Source organism: Anabrus simplex, chromosome 2 (assembly GCF_040414725.1).
Source record: "Anabrus simplex isolate iqAnaSimp1 chromosome 2, ASM4041472v1, whole genome shotgun sequence".
Lineage (NCBI taxonomy): Eukaryota > Metazoa > Arthropoda > Insecta > Orthoptera > Tettigoniidae > Anabrus > Anabrus simplex.
Window position 1 is genome coordinate 998,057,522 of NC_090266.1, and position 19,920 is coordinate 998,077,441.

Below are 19,920 nucleotides of genomic sequence, written 5' to 3' on the forward strand. Positions count from 1 at the left end.
AAAATTATTCCAGTCCCTAATTCCTCTTTCTATAAATGAACATATGCCCCAATTTGTCTTCTTCAATTCCAATTTTATCTTCACATTATGACCTTCCTACTTTTAAAAGCTCCACTCAAGGTTAATCGTCTGCTAATGTCATTCCACGCCTTCTTTCCACTGACAGCTCGGAACATACCGCTTAGTTGAGCAGCTCGTCTCCTTACTCGCAAGTCTTCCTAGACCGAAGTTTGCAATATTTTCTTAAAATTACTCTTTTGTCGGAAATAACACAGAAAAAATCGTTCTGCCTTCCTTCGGATCTTTTCCACTTCTCGTATCCAGCAATTCTGGTGAGGGTCCCATGCACTAGAACCATACTCTAACTGGGGTTGTATAAGTGACTTTTACGCCCTCTCCTTTGCATCCTTACTACAACCCTTAAATACTCTCATAACTATGTGAAGAGATCAGTAACCTTTCTTAACAAACTCGTCAGTATGATTACCCCAATGAAGATCGTTCCTTATGTTAACACCTAGGTACTCACAGTGTTCCCCATGAGGTACTATCACACCATCAACACAGTAATTAAAGCTGAGTGGAATTTTACTCTTGGTGAAACTTACACCTTGACGTCTCATCCCTTTTACCATTATCCGCTGTCCATCTCACAATATTGTCTAGGTCCCCCTGAAGTCGTTCACGATCCTGCAACTCATTTACTACTCTATACACTATAACATCATTCGCAAGTAGCCTTATCTGTGATTACATTTCTTTACTCATATCATGTATGTATACAAGGAAACATAAAGGTCCAATAACACTGCCCAGCAAGACCATCCTCTTAATCATTACAGGATCAGTTTTTTAGCCACCCATTCTACCACTCCTTTTTCTAGTCCATGAGCCCGCATTTTCGTCAGTAATCCCCCATGATATACCCTATCAAAGGCCTCGGATGTAGCAATAACAATATACAGTCCATTTCTCCTGACTTTAAAATATCTGTTATATCTTGCTGGAATCCTGCACGTTGAGCTTCACTGGAATAACCTTTCCTAAACCCGAACTGTCCTCTAACAAATCAGTTACCGGTAGTTAATATAATCAGAAAGAGATAATACGCAACACATATCAAGCTGCCTAGAGAGTAATTATCCGCTTTATGTTTGTCACCCTTTCCTTTGTACACTGGAGCTACAACTGCAACTCTCCATTCATTTGGTATAGCGCCTTCATGCAAACAGTAATCAAATGCGTATTTCAGGTATAACACTTTCGACTTTAGTATATTCCCAGGAATCTTATGAATCGCAGTGCTATTCTAGCGTTCAGTTTTTCAATTTTTTTTCTAAATACCTTTATTATCATGGGTAAACTTTAGTACTTCGCCAATATTAGTAGGCCTACACTCTTCAAACTGTGCATTATCCTTATACAGAACTATTTTAAAATACTGCTGACTGAATACGTCTGCCTTCTGTAAATCCTCGCATTTACACATTTACACTCACCTTCTCCATTAATGGTCCCTGCAATATCCTCCCTGGAACCTGTTTCTGCCTTTAATTACAAATATATATCCTTCCATGTGTCCCTAAAATTTATTTAACTGCCAATTCTATTTGCCTTCATGTCATTTTAGCAGACGTTTTTCCTAAATTCACTTTCCTTCAATCTCGCCTTACTTTCACAACCCTTCTTAACTATATTTCTTTCTAACCTGTACCTCCCTTTTTTTCTCTTTATATTCTGTTAAAATGTAGTGTGTATTTTACCATTCCTTACCACCATTAACAGTACAGACTTGTTTCCACACTCTTCAACAATTTCCTTAAACCCATCGCATGGGATGCTTATAACTTTTTACCTTTTTCCTCTAATCATAATTGCTTTTAGAAAACTCCCCCTTCCCTTTCTAATCAACCATATGGTATTGCCTAACTGTTCTACTTCTACAACCTTCCTTTCTACCACATTTATTTTTAACTGAACCAAACAGCACCGTAATCACTAGACCTGGGATTTTAAGGTAAATGCCTATTTTGTTCCTTAAGAAATAATATGAAATTTTTAAAATACACTGACTGACAGAGCAAATGCAACACCAAGAAGGAGTGGTCAGAACTTTATGCCAATTGCAGGGTAGATTGACGTCACTGAGGTATGCTCATGATGTGAAATGCGCCGCTGTGCTGCGCACGTAGCGAACGATAAATGGGACACGGCGTTGGCGAATGGCCCACTTCGTACCGTGATTTCTCAGCCGACAGTCATTGTAGAACGTGTTGTCGTGTGCCACAGGACACGTGTATTGCTAAGAATGCCAGGCCGCCGTCAACGGAGGCATTTCCAGCAGACAGACGACTTTACGAGGGGTATGGTGATCGGGCTGAGAAGGGCAGGTTGGTCGCTTCGTCAAATCGCAGCCGATACCCATAGGGATGTGTCCACGGTGCAGCGCCTGTGGCGAAGATGGTTGGCGCAGGGACATGTGGCACGTGCGAGGGGTCCAGGCGCAGCCCGAGTGACGTCAGCGCGCGAGGATCGGCGCATCCGCCGCCAAGCGGTGGCAGCCCCGCACGCCACGTCAACCGCCATTCTTCAGCATGTGCAAGACACCCTGGCTGTTCCAATATCGACCAGAACAATTTCCCGTCGATTGGTTGAAGGAGGCCTGCACTCCCGGCGTCCGCTCAGAAGACTACCATTGACTCCATAGCATAGACGTGTACGCCTGGCATGGTGCCGGGCTAGAGCGACTTGGATGAGGGAATGGCGGAACGTCGTGTTCTCCGATGAGTCACGCTTCTGTTCTGTCAGTGATAGTCACCGCAGACGAGTGTGGCGTCGGCGTGGAGAAAGGTCAAATCCGGCAGTAACTGTGGAGCGCCCTACCGCTAGACAACGCGGCATCATGGTTTGGGGCGCTATTGCGTATGATTCCACGTCACCTCTAGTGCGTATTCAAGGCACGTTAAATGCCCACCGCTACGTGCAGCATGTGCTGCGACCGGTGGCACTCCCGTACATTCAGGGGCTGCCCAATGCTCTGTTTCAGCAGGATAATGCCCGCCCACACACTGCTCGCATCTCCCAACAGGCTCTACGAGGTGTACAGATGCTTCCGTGGCCAGCGTACTCTCCGGATCTCTCACCAATCGAACACGTGTGGGATCTCATTGGACGCCGTTTGCAAACTCTGCCCCAGCCTCGTACGGACGACCAACTGTGGCAAATGGTTGACAGAGAATGGAGAACCATCCCTCAGGACACCATCCGCACTCTTATTGACTCTGTACCTCGACGTGTTTCTGCGTGCATCGCCGCTCGCGGTGGTTCTACATCCTACTGAGTCGATGCCGTGCGCATTGTGTAACCTGCATATCGGTTTGAAATAAACATCAATTATTCGTCCGTGCCGTCTCTGTTTTTTCCCCAACTTTCATCCCTTTCGAACCACTCCTCCTTGGTGTTGCATTGTCACTGTCAGTCAGTGTATGTCGACGTATGATACATCCCTTATATTTATAGAGTTTATAGTACCTTAAAATGCCTATCCAAATATGGCCTATTTTGTACATCTATATATAAACTAACATGTACTGACTGACTGACTGACTGACTGACTGACTGACTGACGTATTCATCATCGCCGAGCCAAAACTACTGGACAGAAAGACATGAAATTTTGGAGATACGTTTACATTACAGTGTAGGTGCTCACTAAGAGAGGATTTTTGGATATTCCGTCGCTAAGGGGGGTGAAAAGGGGGGTTGAATTGTTAAATAACAATGCCTATATCTCAAAAACTTGACAATTTAGAGATGTAAAAACTGGTATTTAAATCTCCTTTAAAAAGTAAGAAACACGTATTTATTGTTTTCTGAATATCCTTCTAAGTTGGGATGAAACGAGGTGAAAAATGACTCAATCCTTTTTTATTAGGATACGTATATATCAAAAACTGAATATATTACAGAGATAAAATTTGAATATTTGGAATATCGTTTCAAAATAAGCGAACGCTTTTTCTTTCGTAAAATCCGCTTAAGACAGGGTCAAAATAGTTTAAAAGGGGGTTAATTTTAAAATGAGTAAATCTAGAGTATATCTCAAAAACTGAAAATGTTAGAGATGTGAAAACTGGCATTTGGAATTACATTTAAAAATAAAGAAATATTTGTTTATTTGTTTTCTGAAAATCTTCTAAAGGGGGCTGAAAAGAGGTGAAAAAGTGGTTCAATCCTTTTTGAGGATAGTTATATATCAAAAACTGAAGATATTACTCACATGGAAATTGGTATTTGGAATCTGCTTTAAAAATTAAGAAACACGTATTTTTCTGTTTTCGGAAAATCGACTTAAGGGGCTTAAGCGGGAGGAGGGGATTTGTAGAAAATATTGAATTACTTTTATGAGGATACTTATATCACACTGAAGATGTTGCAGACGTGAAAATGGGTATTTGCAATCTCTTTTAAACATACAGAAACACGTGGTTTTTGTTCACTGAAAATCCACTTAAGTGGGGGGTAAAAATAAGTGAAGACGGAGTTGAATTATTTTTATAAGGTTACTTATACCTCTAAAATTGAAGACGATACAGAAAACAAAACATTCCTTTCTCCGCAAGCGTTTGAAATACGAGGTTGATGGTTCCTCCTGCGTGTCTTAGATTTTCAATGAAACCTTGTCTTAAAATAATACTATCCCATCTAAGGGGTTTTGACCGGGGGAGCTGGCTGACAACATACAGTAAATATTCATTTCTATCCAACCGTTTGTCATAGGGCTTCAAATTTTACATGACGGTTGTCCTATATGTGTCATATTCTGCGTAAGAAGTGGTCTTAAAACAATACACCCTCAAGGGGGTGGTTGACTAAGGGGTGAGGTCTTGACGACATAAATATTCATTTCTCACAAATCATTTAGCAAACGAGTTTGAAATTTCACATTACAGTTGCTCCCATGTGTCTTATAAATTAAATTAAAATTAGGTCTTGAAATAACACAACCCTAAGGGGTTTTGGCCGCGAGAGCGAGGCCTAAAATAAAAAAAATTCATATCTTTGAAATCGACTGGCATATGAGGCCGAAATTCCACATGATGTTTGTTCCTATCTGTAATAGATTTTAAATAAGAAGTGGTCTTAAAACAATACATCCCTAAGAGTGTTTGAATGGGGGTGGGGTGTAGCTGATGACATAAATATTCATTTCTCTCAAATCGCTCCATATATGAGCTTGAAATTTCACATGATGGTTGTCATATATGTCTTAGATTTTAAATAAAAGATGGTCTTAAAATTATGAACCCCTGAGGCATTTTGACCGGGAGGGAAAGATCTGAAAAAAATAAATATTCGAATCTCTGAAGCTGTTTGACTTAAAAGGTTGAAATTTCACACGATCGTTGTTCCTTTATGAAATAGATTTTTAAATAAAAGTGGTCTTAAAACAATACACCCCTAAAGTGTGTTCGATTTGGGGTAGGGGTGAGGCCTGATTACAAAAATATCAATTTCTCTGAAATTGCTTGATAGGTCAGAATTTCACGTGGTGGTTACTCTGCAATGCCTTAATTTTAAATAAAAGTTGGTCTTAAAACAATGCACCCCTAAATAGTCTTGACGGGGGGTGATATCCGATGACAAACACATTTATTTCTCTGAAACAGTTTGACATACGAGGTTGAAACTTCATGTAATGATTGCTCCTATACGCATTTCATTTTAAATAAGAATCGGTCTTAAACTAACACACCCGTAAGGGGTTTTGACTGGGGGTGAGTTCTGATGACATAATATGCATTTCTGTGAAACAGTTTGACACACAAGATTAAAATTTCACATGATGGTTGCTCTTATATACTTTAGATTTTAAATAAGGTCTTAAAACAATACACCTCTAAGAGATTTTGGCTGGGGAGGTGACGACTTATGACAAAAGTATTCATCCCTCCAAACCGTTTGACGTATGAATTTGAAATTTTACAAGAACTTTGAAAGTTGTAGGTGTCAAATATGACATAATTCAAAATATTTTACGTATTATGATTAGCATCATATAGAAGTTGTTGAAGTTGTAAAACTAAGTCTTCACAATAGCCAAGGTACTGATTGAATTTCCGACTCTTTTTCTTTATTGCCGAAAAAAGTTATTTGTAAAACTCAGGATTTTAACGGAAATCATCGTGAACTTGATACACAACTGGAAGAAGGTTCTTTTCTGGGACTACGAATTTCTGCAGACGTTGAATGTCTAATATTTCAAGATTTTAACTTCTCAAATTACTAATCACTTTCCCCAAGCTTAAAACATATAATAGGCGTAAATAATAAAGGAGGTTCCATCTCTATTTTTATCAGAGATCGGTGCTGCTCTTCTACACACACTAAATTCTATGTATTAGATTTTAAATAATAAGTGGTCTTCAAACAATACTCCCGTAAGGGGTTTTGACTGGGGAATGATGAATGATGACAAAAATATTCACTTCTATAAAACCGTTTGAATTACGAATTTCAAATTTCAAATAGTATCCTAGGTGTTAAGTAACAGTAAGTTTGAAACAAATTTAACGGCTCAGAGAGAGCTAATATAGACAGGGGGTGTCCACAGGGAGGAGTATTATCACCAACATTATGGTGTCTGGTAGTGGATGAACTACTTACCAGGTTAAATGTTGGAGGAATATACGCCCAAGGCTATGCAGATGACATAAGCCTGATGGCGGTAGGAAATTTCCCCAGTACGGTTTCCGAACTCGTACAGAGCTCTCTACGTAGGGTGGAAAGATGGTGCCACGAGACAGACTTGTCGGTTAATCCCGATAAGACGGAGCTTGTGGTATTTACCAAGAGGAGGAGGCTAGACGGTCTGTCAGAGCCTTTCCTATTTGGGAAAAAATTAGTTAAGACAACTTCGGTTAAGTACCTAGGGGTAATCCTTGAGGCAAGACTGAGTTGGAAGAAACACATAGATCATAAGGTAGATAAGGCTCGCAAGATTATGTGGGCCTGTCGCAGGGCCGTCGGGAAGACTTGGGGCCTAAGACCTAAGGTGGTCCAGTGGCTCTATATCTCCATTGTACGGCCCACGATCACCTATGCATCTATAGTTTGGTGGCCAGGCTCAGAGAGTAAAACTGTGAGCACCAAGTTAAACAGTGTCCAAAGACTTGCGTGTCTAGGAATAACAGGGGCACTGGATACTACACCATTATGTGCAATGGAGGCCATCCTAGGTTTTCCCCCATTACATTTATATGTTAAAGTAATAGCGGGAATGAGTGCCTATCGCCTTTGGTCACTCGGAGGATGGTCCTTCAAAAACCCGAATAGAGGTCATGCCTCTATTCTTACAAGGCTTCACCAGACTTGCCCTATGACAATGATGATCGGGGATCTGATGAAGCCTAGCTTTAATTTGAATTATAAATTTACAGTGGTGATACCCACAAGGGAGGAGTGGGCCGCGGACGCTGGGGCCCGTCTTAAGTCTGGGGGCTGTACGTGGTACACAGATGGCTCGCGGACGGAGACGGGCACAGGCGCCGGGGTCTGGGGGCCTAAGACAAGGCTCTCCCTTCCTATGGGTAAATATGCTACTGTTTTCCAGGCTGAAGTATACGCAATACTAGCCTGTGCTGTAAATATATGGAATATGCCTGGACACAGAAGACATATCACTATTTGTAGTACCGGGCGAGTTGGCCGTGCGCGTAGAGGCGCGCGGCTGTGAGCTTGCATCCGGGAGATAGTAGGTTCGAATCCCACTATCGGCAGCCCTGAAAATGGTTTTCCGTGGTTTCCCATTTTCACACCAGGCAAATGCTGGGGCTGTACCTTAATTAAGGCCACGGCCGCTTCCTTCCAACTCCTAGGCCTTTCCTATCCAATCGTCGCCATAAGACCAATCTGTGTCGGCGCGACGTAAAGCCCCTAGCAAAAAAAAAAAACTATTTGTAGTGATAGCCAGGCAGCGCTAAAAGCACTATGTGCAGTTAAAACAACATCAAAACTGGTATGGGAATGCCAAAGGATGTTAGATCAGCTGTGTGAGCTTAGCTCAGTTACCCTATTATGGGTTCCTGGGCACACAGGTATCAGTGGAAATGAAGAAGCTGACAAACTAGCGAAACAGGGCTCAATGGGTTCCTTCATAGGACCAGAGCCCTTCCTGGGAGTGTCACTCCGAAGTGTGAGACTGGCAATATCCCAATGGATAAACCAGTCTCACCTAGATATTTGGAAGAGGTTAACCATAGCAAGACAGGCACGTGAACTTATCAAAGGGCCTAGTCAAAGCTATAAAAAGGTCCTAATGAATTTGAATAGGACCAGAATGAGAATGGTAGTTGGACTGTTAACAGGCCACAATACCTTACAGAGACACCTACACATCATGAAAATCACCCAGGATCCGATGTGTAGAAGATGCGGTAAGGAGGAGGAGACCTCCGCGCATGTGTTATGTCAGTGCGAGGCTTTTGCAAGCACTAGACATCGATTCCTGGGCTCACATTTTGTGAGCCTGGAGGACATCAGGAATGCCAAAATCCGGACACTGGTATCCTTTATAGGAGCACTAGGGCTGGACTAGGCAAACCCGTTCAAGGGGCACAAAGGGTCTTCATAGACCTACGTGTGGAGCTCTGCGAAAACAGGGCTCACCCATTTCTTATCTATCTATCTAACGGCTCAGAGAGTTAAATGGGGTTTAGGATCCGAAAACAGATATATTCATTGCTTCCTCCGAAATCGTTTAAGGTACGAAGACAAAATTCCAAATAACGGTGCATATGTTAAATCCTGGGTGTGACATAGGAAAGATTTTTAAACATTCCACCCATAGGTGTTAAATGGGGTTATCGCCGCAAACAAAATTATTCGTCCGTCTAAAACGGTTTGGCATACACGTTTGTAATTTTATAAGAAGTTGGTTTCTCCCCTAAGGGGTTTAGATGGTTATTAACTGTAAGAACACAATATCCATTCTTTCGAAACCGTTTCTTAAAATTTTACATGAAGGGCGGTCTTCTATGTCCTAGATGTTAGGAAATATTGTTAAAACAAACACCGCCTGAAAATCATTTATTCCCCTATTACTTTTCAAAATACAACAACTAAACTTCACAGGCTTATCTCTCTTACAGCTCAGATATTAAATAAGATAGAGTTTAAAAACATTTCAATTCTTCTGTACGGGGTTCAAATGCGTGTTAGGAAAGAAAATTAATAATCATTCCCCAAAACCGATTGACGTACGAACTTAGGGTGTATTTTACAGGCTCATTTGACAGTAGACAGAAAAATAACTTTCAACTTAAAACCTTAGTGAAGCACGGGTATCTTGCTAGTTTCAGATAAAATTTAGTTTCTGTAATTTTTACGATGATATAATGGACACCCCTAAATGAAGAGCAGAACATCAGAGGGCGGGCTTTTCACAGAAACTTGATTTTCCCAGCCAACTGTAGCCAAATGAATGCAGTCTGACGGGGGGGGGGTATTAGCTCAGAACAACGAACAACAAGGAGCAAGTATTAAGAAGGGACATACCGTGTCAAGTTGCTAGTGAAAGAACATTTGTTTAAGTGAATATACACCGGGCGAGTTGGCCGTGCGCGTAGAGGCGCGCGGCTGTGAGCTTGCATCCGGGAGATAGTAGGTTCGAATCCCACTATCGGCAGCCCAGAAGATGGTTTTCCGTGGTTTCCCATTTTCACACCAGGCAAATGCTGGGGCTGTACCTTAATTAAGGCCACGGCCGCTTCCTTCCAACTCCTAGGCCATTCCTATCCCATCGTCGCCATAAGACCTATCTGTGTCAGTGCGACGTAAAACCCCTAGCAAAAAAAAAAAAAGTGAATATACTGTAGTTCCTCATGCCTAAAACTTAATTTTCTAAGAGTGCGCTTATACAACGGTGGCGTATACAATTTTCAGGTATATGCATAGGTTTTAAATTTCATATTAAGCTAAAACTAAGGTTTTGATATTGGCTCCTCTAATACATTTTAGAGACTTCGTCCAGACGGCCTGGGTTCTATTTCCAGTACCGGCAGTAATGTAGAAGGCTATGAGGTCTCTAACGGTGTTGACCCAGCATCGTGATGACAATTGGGAAACTGCAGTGAACAGCGGTCATGGAGGCAATGCAATACGTCTCAAAAATTTGTCATGCTGGCCACACGACCGCCCAATATCTGCAGACCATGACATGGGCAGCAGCCGTTATTGAAAGCCAAGGCCCTTCAAGGCCTGTCGTGTTCTTGTTTTTAATAAACTTTAGAGTAATTGTGGCTTAAATCAAACAGTTCAAAATCACTGACTTAATTCAGTAGCTATTCACCTTTTTTTCCTCATCTTAGTCTCGAAATTTCATCACTTTATTGTTTTTTGTTTTTTTTTATTATTTTACAAGAGAGAAAAATGCCACCTTCAGCAGCATGCAAATATTGCCACTCATGAAGCGAAAGCAGCCATGAAAAGTAACATCAGACAGACTCTTCTCAAAAAACTATATCTCCCACAACCCATAATGGTTTCTGTGCTGATATTTGTAGAACCCTAGTCGCATAAAATATCCCCTGGAATGCTGCACTTAATCCGGTTTTCAGAGGTATTTAATTTTACAGAAAAACAGCACATACCATGAGCATGTACATTAAAGAAAAACTATTTAGATATTTGTTACGATGAGGTCATTTTGTAAATCATGGGGGATAATGGGGAGACTTGCATATGGTTGTGTGTGGACGAAACCACCGACTCTGTGGGCAGGTACATTGCTAAACTTATAGTAGGAAAACTGGAACCCAATCAGGCATCTACTGCTCACCTTTGCTCTAAGCAGCTTGAGAACGTCATAGTCAAAGCACTGCGTACTTCACCAACAAGGGGTTGGAATAGTTGTATCCTGGGAGTGTAAATAATTCGAAAGTCTTTTTTTTTTTTACAAGTTGTTTGCGTCGCACCGACACAGATAGGTCTTATAGCGACGATAGGACAGGAAGGGGCTAGGAGTCGGAAGGATGTGGCCATGGCATTAATAAGGTACAGCCCCAGTATTTGTCTGGTGTGAAAATGGGAAACCACGGGAAACCATCTTAAGGGCTGCAGACAGTGGGGTTCGAACCCACTCTCTCCCGAATACTAGATACTGTCCGCACTTAAGCGACTGCAGCTATCGAGCTCGCAGTCCTTCTTCTTCTCTCTGATGCTGCTTCCTACATGATTGCTACTGCACCTCTCTCTACCCTTCTTTAATTCTTGTTACTTGCATGGCCCATGCCTTGAAATAGACTCACACGAACAGTTAGGGCCGAGTTTCCTGCGGTAACTACAATCACTTCAACAACGAAGAAAGTGTTCCCTAAGGCTCCATCAAGAATTGCCATCTTTCGAGAGAAACTCCCCTCTATTCCCCTTCCACCGCAGTCAATCATCACTCTTTGGGGTTCCTGGGTGGAAGCTGCCTCGGATTATGCGGAATGTCTTGAGGAAATAATGACTACGATAGACAATGTGCCTTTAACAGACAACTCTGCATGTGTGTCTGTCAAATAGCTGCTTACAGATTATAACAGCGTTCAGAGAGACATTGCATATATTCAGGCTAATATTTAATTTCTTCCAGTCATCATCATCATCATCATCATCTGTTTACCCTCCAGGTTCGGTTTTTGCCTCGGACTTAGCGAGGGATCCCACCTCTACCGCCTCAAGGGCAGTGTCCTGGAGCTTCAGACTCTTGGTGGGGGATACAACTGGGGAGTATGACCAGTACCTCGCCCAGGCGGCCTCACCTGCTATGCTGAACAGGGGCCTTGTGGAGGGATGGGAATATTGGAAGGGATAGGCAAGGAAGAGGGAAGGAAGCGGCCGTGGCCTTAAGTTAGGTACCATCCCGGCATTCGCCTGGAGGAGAAGTGGGAAACCACGGAAAACCACTTCCAGGATGGCTGAGGTGGGAATCGAACCCACCTCTACTCAGTTGACCTCCCGAGGCTGAGTGGACCCCGTTCCAGCCCTCGTACCACTTTTCAAATTTCGTGGCAGGGCCGGGAATCGAACCCGGGCCTCCGGGGGTGGCAGGTAATCACGCTAACCACTATACCACAGAGGCGGGCTTCTTCCAGTCACCATAACAAAAATTGAGGAGAAAGGAAACAGTTTCAAACAGCAATTTTCTGTAATTGAGGAAGCTGAGAACAATATACAAAATGCTAGGGGCAAGGTAGGGGATAAAATAAGAGACAAGTGGGCTAGTGTACTGCAGATGAGTCCAGGTTATTCAGTGCTGGAAAGGGTATATCAGGTAATGGATGGAGAAAGGTAGACTTACCTAGTGAAACTGAACTGAAAAATGTAGGTAAACTTTCCTATGCCCCTCTGACATCTGTGAGCGTGGAGAGCTCTTTTTCTGCTTTCAAAGTGATTTTAACAGATAAAAGATACAGACCGACTGTGGAAAATTTGGAGAAGTTTATTGTTATGTACTGTAAAGCAAACTACAAATGAAGGTGCTGTAGAAATTTTCCTCACAAATAAATAAACGCATACTCCGTCCGGGTTTACACCGGTAAGGGATGCCTGTAAGTGTGTTCAGTGATAATTATCATGATTTTAGTTCAGTATTGATTATGAATTTTCAAACAATCGATAACTGTTTTTACTTAAATGTATTTATAATTCAGTCTTAATTTAGTATTTATTTCTGTTAAGAATAGGTATACAACGTTCTTAAAGTAAGGGAAGATCACATCAGTGGAATGCGGTGAACACATTCGTTACCCCAGCTGCAAAAAATTAAGCAATCGTAGCCCCACTACACTCTCTAGTGTCAACATTACCATACTGCATTTTTCGCGGAAAGGTCCACCTGAGAAAGGTACTTCAAGAATATTTTCAACCATAAACTCGCACATACTTCCAAATTGATATTCACGGCAGTGACGACACCATCATAACTTAATCTATAGTAGTTTTTAAACAATGTTCTTAGAGTTTCACCCGGTGACACTTCGTGATAGTACAGTCATGGTTTTCAGAAAAATACATTGGGACTAACTATTCGTTTTTAACTTAAAAATCCTAACCTAAACTGAATCAGAAAAATTTAACTGGTATTTTACCGTCCCGAAGTTTTATAGTTTCACTTGCTTACTGAGTGTACGTGCATCAACGACAAACGACGGAAAATATTCGCCATGTCGTATAACACACATTATATTCATGAAGAATGGCACAGAACTCACGGAAGCTTCACCTATAATCCAAGAGGAACACTAAAAATATCGCTATATACCACTATCACAGACAACCACATGTAAAATTCTTTTATTTCGCACTTAGCTCTGGGTTCATGCTGGGCAACTTAAATAGTTTTCTGCGGCTATCGGGAAACATACTCTACACGTGCCATGCCGAAATCCTAGAATTAAATATATTCTTCTACATTACAATTGGCTCTATTTTTATTAGCAAGCCGATGTGCAAGTGGCTATACTGTTAACATGTTGATATTTTTCTTGTAGTCTCTACTGTGTGACGCTGAAAACTTCGAGTGTCAAATATTAAAACTAACATACCTTTCCCAAGCTAGCTGGCTTGTCGCCGTAAATTGCTGTCGGGGGAGGGCCCACAGCCCTGGCCCACTCCCAGGACAAGGAAGCTTCAAGTGCATGCGTCAACCAAGCGACTTAAATTTCTCGGATAGCTCTCTTTCGCGCCGGCAAGGAAGCCCAGCTCGCTGGAGAAGCTGAACTGCGGTAGAGCGAGCGGATTGTTGAGACAGCTGTACTTGGCTTGGCTTAGATGTTCGCAGTATTTTAAACTTGATAAAAGGCGTTCTGAGGAATAATAATAAAATTTAAATACAGAGTTATTTACCCCAGCAGCGCTGGAGTAGATGGCGTTCAGTGCTTGCCACTGGATCACATTACAGTTTAAGTGTACATTGTAATATTTTAAAGTCCATTTTCTGTCCATTTTCACATTTTCAAAGCTAATTTTAAGTGCCTGTTTTCCATTCTAAAAGTATATCTACTTATTTTAAAAGCCTATTAGGGTGCCTAACGCTTATTTTTGGAGGCAAAAATCCCAGGTCTAATGATCACTTATACCATCTATCACTTCGGTTTCTCTATGAGCTCATCCGGTTTTATCATTTTCGCATTACCATCCCAGTTAAAATTTGGTAAATTGTAGTCATCCGCTATAATATCATTCCTTTCTGATTATCTTATCAACATTTTCCACAACAGTGTCAGCCCTACTCTTAAACAAGTTGCCTGTTATCTTTAGATGTGAACCTTGCACTTAGAATTTCATATTTCTCATCCATAGCTTACAAATTCTCCTTTCACAGGCATGAATACTCCCCGCCATACCGTTCCTAACCTGTCACTACGATAAGCATTCCAGTTCCGCGAGAAAAGTTCCTCATTATTAATATCACACCTATTACAATATCTGGTAAATATGTCTCTATTGTAATAAGTTAGCGGGGTAGTAGATAAATAAATATTCGACTGGTATCTCCTACAGTGAGATTTGTTAACTAATTACGTCGTACTTATTCTATAGACTACATTAACACTCACATGCTTACAGTGCTCACCACTTACACTCACAGTTACATATTACACTCGGGTAATTTTAACATAGGCCTGTGAAATGAGAAACAACTATTCATGCCAACATTCCCAGATAATAACAATATTCACAAACAGAGAAAACAGAACAATAATAGAGGTTGTTTCTCAAGCACATTTTTGAACTAGACTTTGTACGGAGTTTTCAATAATATTCACAAGTAAACGAAATAATAGAACTTGAATGATAAATATGTTGAAGGAATATTTTAAGTACGAAGATATCAAAACAATCACAACCAAAAAAATTAGAACTTGCTTCATAAATATATTTTCTTAATAAATGTCCTCGTACTGTACATAATGCATTTCATGATAAGAAATGTGAAAAGCTCTACCACCATATGTGCCGCCTGAACAGTCTCCATTGGGAAATGAAGTTCTCCGAAAGAATGGCCGCTTTCTAATCTCATTTTTTGATATAAAACCATCTACCACCTTCTTCATATTTAACGCCTTAGCAACCTCCCTAAGATCACTTTGGGGGGAAGGGGGCAGATAACGCCTTCTCCCCCGAAATCGGTACCACTGGTACTAGACACTATTCTTACAAGCTAAGCAGTTACGTTGCACAGTTCACGTACACAACACTCTATTCCAAAAGCGGCCGCACACTACACAGTTCGCACGCGCATAAAAACCGTCGTACATTCACAAACAGGATAGCCTTTGTTCTTCAAGGTCCCACGTCGCTGCTCTGCTGCGTTCTCCCTCGCCGCTAAGCTGGACTACTCGTATTTACCGTCAGTATCACTCCAATAGAACTCAGTGCTCCACAGTGCTGTCGCTCACAGGACTGCACCGCACCGCTCTCAGACTGACCTCAAATTGAACTGGCTCACCTTGGTTTGCCGCCTATGTATAAGGAGACCAAACGTTCTAGAATGGTCCCACAGCTAGATACATCCAGAAACCTGGCGTCGTAAAAGACTCCAGATTAATCGTATCGTAATTTTCACTTTGTCACGTGCTGCCGCTACGAGTAGGAGAGGGGACTGGCCTTGAATTAGACTTGTCCCGAGTGGTATAGTTTAAGAGGAGGCGGGAGGGTCATATGGATGACATCACTAGCCCATCCAAAGTGACAAATTGGCATGATTGACGCTATAACCATTACTCTGCCCCCTCCGTAATGCTGCTTGTCCCAAGCTGCTCCACGATACGATATAACGCGATCTAGGTGGAAAACCATCATCCTCCGCCGGGGAGGCAGCCGGACACTGTAGACTACGTCGTTGATCCTCGTAAAGATCGTAAATGGGCCTTCCAATTGTGACGGAAGCTTCGGTGACGTCCCTTTAGTCCGCACGGGCCGGTAGCCGTCGTCTTCCTAGAAACCTGCAGTTTTCACCAGTATGTTGTAGCGAGCCTTCATTCGGTCACTGGCCAACCTCAGATGATGTCGGGCTATCGTGGATGTCGTTGAGGTGACCCATCAACTCCCACACGTAGTCCGTCTCTGGACGCTCCTGGTCCGGTGCCGACACGAACATTAGACCGCACAGCAAGCGGAGCTCCCTTCCGAAGGTCATGTTGGCAGGTGCCATGCCCGTTGTTTCCTGGTTGGACGCTCGATAGAGCAACAAGAAGAAGGGGACCATCTCTACCCAGTTCTTTTGGTGCGCCGAACCACCTTCCTGAGGTGCTCCTCGAAGTTTTTCACAAAATGCTCCACCATGCCATCTGACTGAGGGTGGAGAGGCGTCGTACGGGTCTTCGGCACTTACAAGCACTGCTGAACCTCTTGCATTAGCCTAGACTCAAAGTGCCTGCCCTGAGCGCAGTGCAGTTCTCTTGGTACACAGATGCGGCAAAAGACGTTTTTAACCAAGACGTTTCTTGGTTGGGGATGGCGTCGACCTCCGCCCACTTTATGAAGTAGTACATGGCCAGGAATAGATAGCGGTTCCCGGTGTCGGATTCGGGGAAAGGTCCAGCGAAATCAATGGCGATCCTTTCGAAAGATGTTCCAACGTTGTACTGCATCATCTGGCCCCTATTCCTGGTTCGAGGGCCACGGCTCGCCGCGCAGGTGTCACACAACCGGCACGTCCTCTCGACTTCGTTCCTCTGGTGCGCCCAGTAGTAACGCTGTTGGGCACGCTCCAGCGTCTTATTCACGCCCAAGTGGCAAGCAATGGTACCCGATGCAACTCAATCAACACTACTTTTCTCAAGCTTCTTGGAATTACCTGCTGGGCAATCTGCTTCTGTCCGTCGGTAGACTCCCATACGCCGGTAAGCACCCCATCACTAACCTTGAAAGACGACCACTTGGCCCAGTACGGCTTGTAGGTTGGACTGCGTCCGGCGGCAATGTCCTTCCATTCCGGCCACTACCTCCGCTCGACTTACCTAAGATCCAACCGATGTCGTCATCCTTCAACTGCTCCTTCCTGAGGATGGCTCTAAAATTCCTTCAGCGGGGGCGACCCTCACAGACTGGACGTGACGGTGCCCGCCTCTCTCTCTCCACTTTCTGGCAGTGTGCAAATCTCTCAGGAAACGGTCTTTTGGACAGAGCAACGGCGTTGTAGTGTTTCCTTCCTTGTCGGTGCTCGGTGGTAAAATTCTTACTCCTGAAGGCGTTGTATTCAGTGAGCTCTCTGTTCTTTCAAGTTTCGCAAGCCTAGGAGCCAGGTTAGAGCGAAGTGGTCGGTGCGCAGATGGAAGGGCTGCACACCTGCGATAGCACTCCGCCAATCCTCACGTCGCTGGAGTCGGTGTCTGCCATGAACTTGGCCACAGGTTTGTGGTATCCCAGGATGGGTGCCGTACACAGGGACTCCTTCAGTGTCCGGAAGGCAGCTTCCCCGTCACCTGACCACTGGAAAGGCCTCCACTACTCGGTGAGCCGTGAAGTTCCTTTGAGGTATCCATATAGCAGGCTAAAACCCGCGGCAGTACGTGCAAAAGCCAAGGGAACTCCTGAGCTTTCGCTTGTCCTTCAGCACCGCCTTTTATCCTTCGTCACCTCTCTGGGTCCGTGGCTACACCCTCCGATGACACGATTTGGCCCGTGTAGCGTACTTACTTCTGGAGCAGCTGGTACTTTCCGAACTTTATCTTCAGGTGAACCCCTCGGAGTCTCTGGAGCACTCTCCGCAGGTTCTGAATGTGGTCCCTGAACGTGCGCCCCACAATAATGAGGTCTTCCGGATACACGAGATAAGCGTCGTAAGTTAGTCCCCTCTGTACAGACTCAACCAGTCGCTCGAAGGTCGCCGGCGCGTTCCTGGGGCCGAAGGGCATCACGGTTAACTGGTACAGTCATTGTCTTGTTGAGAACGCCGTCTTTTCTTTGTCTTCCGGATGGAAAGCGACTTGCCAGTACCCAGACTTCAGGTCCAAAGTAGAAAACCACTGGGCTCCAGATAACGTGTCCAGGGTGTCATCTGTCCGAGATAACAAGAAACAGTCCTTCTCCGTGATGTCGTTCAACTTGCGGTAATCAGCTCAGAAGCGGAACTCAGGATTCTTTTCCGTCACCGGGACAACTGATGATGACCGCGGGCTGTTCAACTCCTCGATGACACCCCGCTGCTTCATGTCACCCAGCATCTGGTCGATTTCCGCTTTCTTCGCCAGGAGTACATGTGGAGTAGCTGGCTGTTCGGGGCGACGTTGCCGGTGTTAATGCGATGGTACAACCTGTCCGTCCTTTCGTAGTCACCTCCGTCAGCAGTGAAGATGTCCCGGAACTCATGGATTAGTTCCTTGAGCTGCCGGAGCTGCCCCGCCTCCAGATGCCTCCGGGCGTCGGATATACTCTTCCGAAGCTTATCCGACCCTTCCTCGGCTTTCAGGGTCTGTGCGTCTTCGTCGTCCACTGGCACGAGGCAAGTGACTCGTTCACACGTCCCAAGCTTGGTCCTGCTGTTTAACCCCTGCTCACGTGGCGTCAAATTCAATATTCGTACCGACACGCAACTTCATTCCGGAACGAGCATCCTAGCCAGGTACAGTCCTTGATCGGTTGTCGTCGATCCGGGCCCGACGAGCACGCTGTCACCTTGTGCGGGTCCCTCAATTCGATCCGTCATTATCATCTCACTGTTAGCGGGTATCACTTCGTCGCTTGCTAGCGTTAGTTGCGCTACTCGGAGTCACGTACCTGGGCGTCGGAGTATTATCTCCTGCCTGCCGAGCCTCAACACACATCGTCCCACGTCGGCATTCACCTCGTGTGCCTATAGCTCTTCTAGGCCCAGGATGACCTCTATCGTAATGAAGGCGACGAAGGCCGAGACTCGTAGGCGTCGTTGCCCCAGCGTCAGTTCAATTAACGCCTCCTCCAGGACAGCGATGGTGTCACCTGAAGCTCTTCACAACACGTAGGGGTTGTCCCTCAGCGATGTCTGCTCTGGCTATGGTTAATACAATTTACAATCTCCTATTCCTTCCTCGTTATCTCGCCTTACCCGCATATCATAAACTCCTAACACATCCAGGCACATTCTCCTTGCTGTTTTAACCAGTTCTACTTTCTTTCGTCCATAATTCCCATTAACATTAATAACTCACTATCGAATTGCAAGGAATCCCTCTACTGTCAAATGGAAGTGGAACTCTGTTACTCCTATAGATCCGAGGCTTGCTTAATAGGTTCTGAGCTCGGTAAATTCTGTGAAGCCGGACGTTACCCTACTTATACATAGTCCCTGTGAAAATCTCTCCTGTAACGGGTTAGGGAACCCCGGTAGCTTGTGTAGTCCTAGCCGCCTGAGCACAAGGATGGTCATTACTCCGAATATGTCCGAGATGTCCACTCCTATTCCATAGCAACAGGTAGACCGACTCTCAGGAGTACTGGTACTTATTAGGCCACTCAGCCGTCGCCCATATTTCACGAACTAGAACGTGACAACTGGAACCCACACCAAGAACCACAGTACTGCACTTTTTACATTACCAAAATAAATTCGCTCTTTGGCTGAATGACCAACGTGCTGACCTTTAATGATGGTGTGCCGGGTTCGATTCCCGGTTGGGCCGATAATTTTGACTCTATATGGTTAATTCATTTAGCTCGGAGACTGGGTGTGTATATTCGTCGTAATAAACTTATCCTCACTTACGTACAACACACCGCACTACCAAGCACCAAAGAAACACGCAACAGTGAATATATCCCTACACATAGGGTGGAGTCCGGAAAACATCCGATCATATAACTGGGACAAATTATAGTCACTCCTTTTTCTGTTCGTTTCTCCCCACTTTAAAAGATTTGTATTTATTCCATAAATTATCCTCACATTTACAT

The 19,920-nt window shown here is 43.9% G+C and overlaps 1 protein-coding gene across 1 annotated transcript in view; it reads left to right on the top strand.

The window, feature by feature from the left end:
• Nucleotides 1-19,920, top strand: part of Hml (Hemolectin) — a 586,263-nt gene that overhangs the window by 392,615 nt on the left and 173,728 nt on the right. The window lies entirely within an intron of this gene.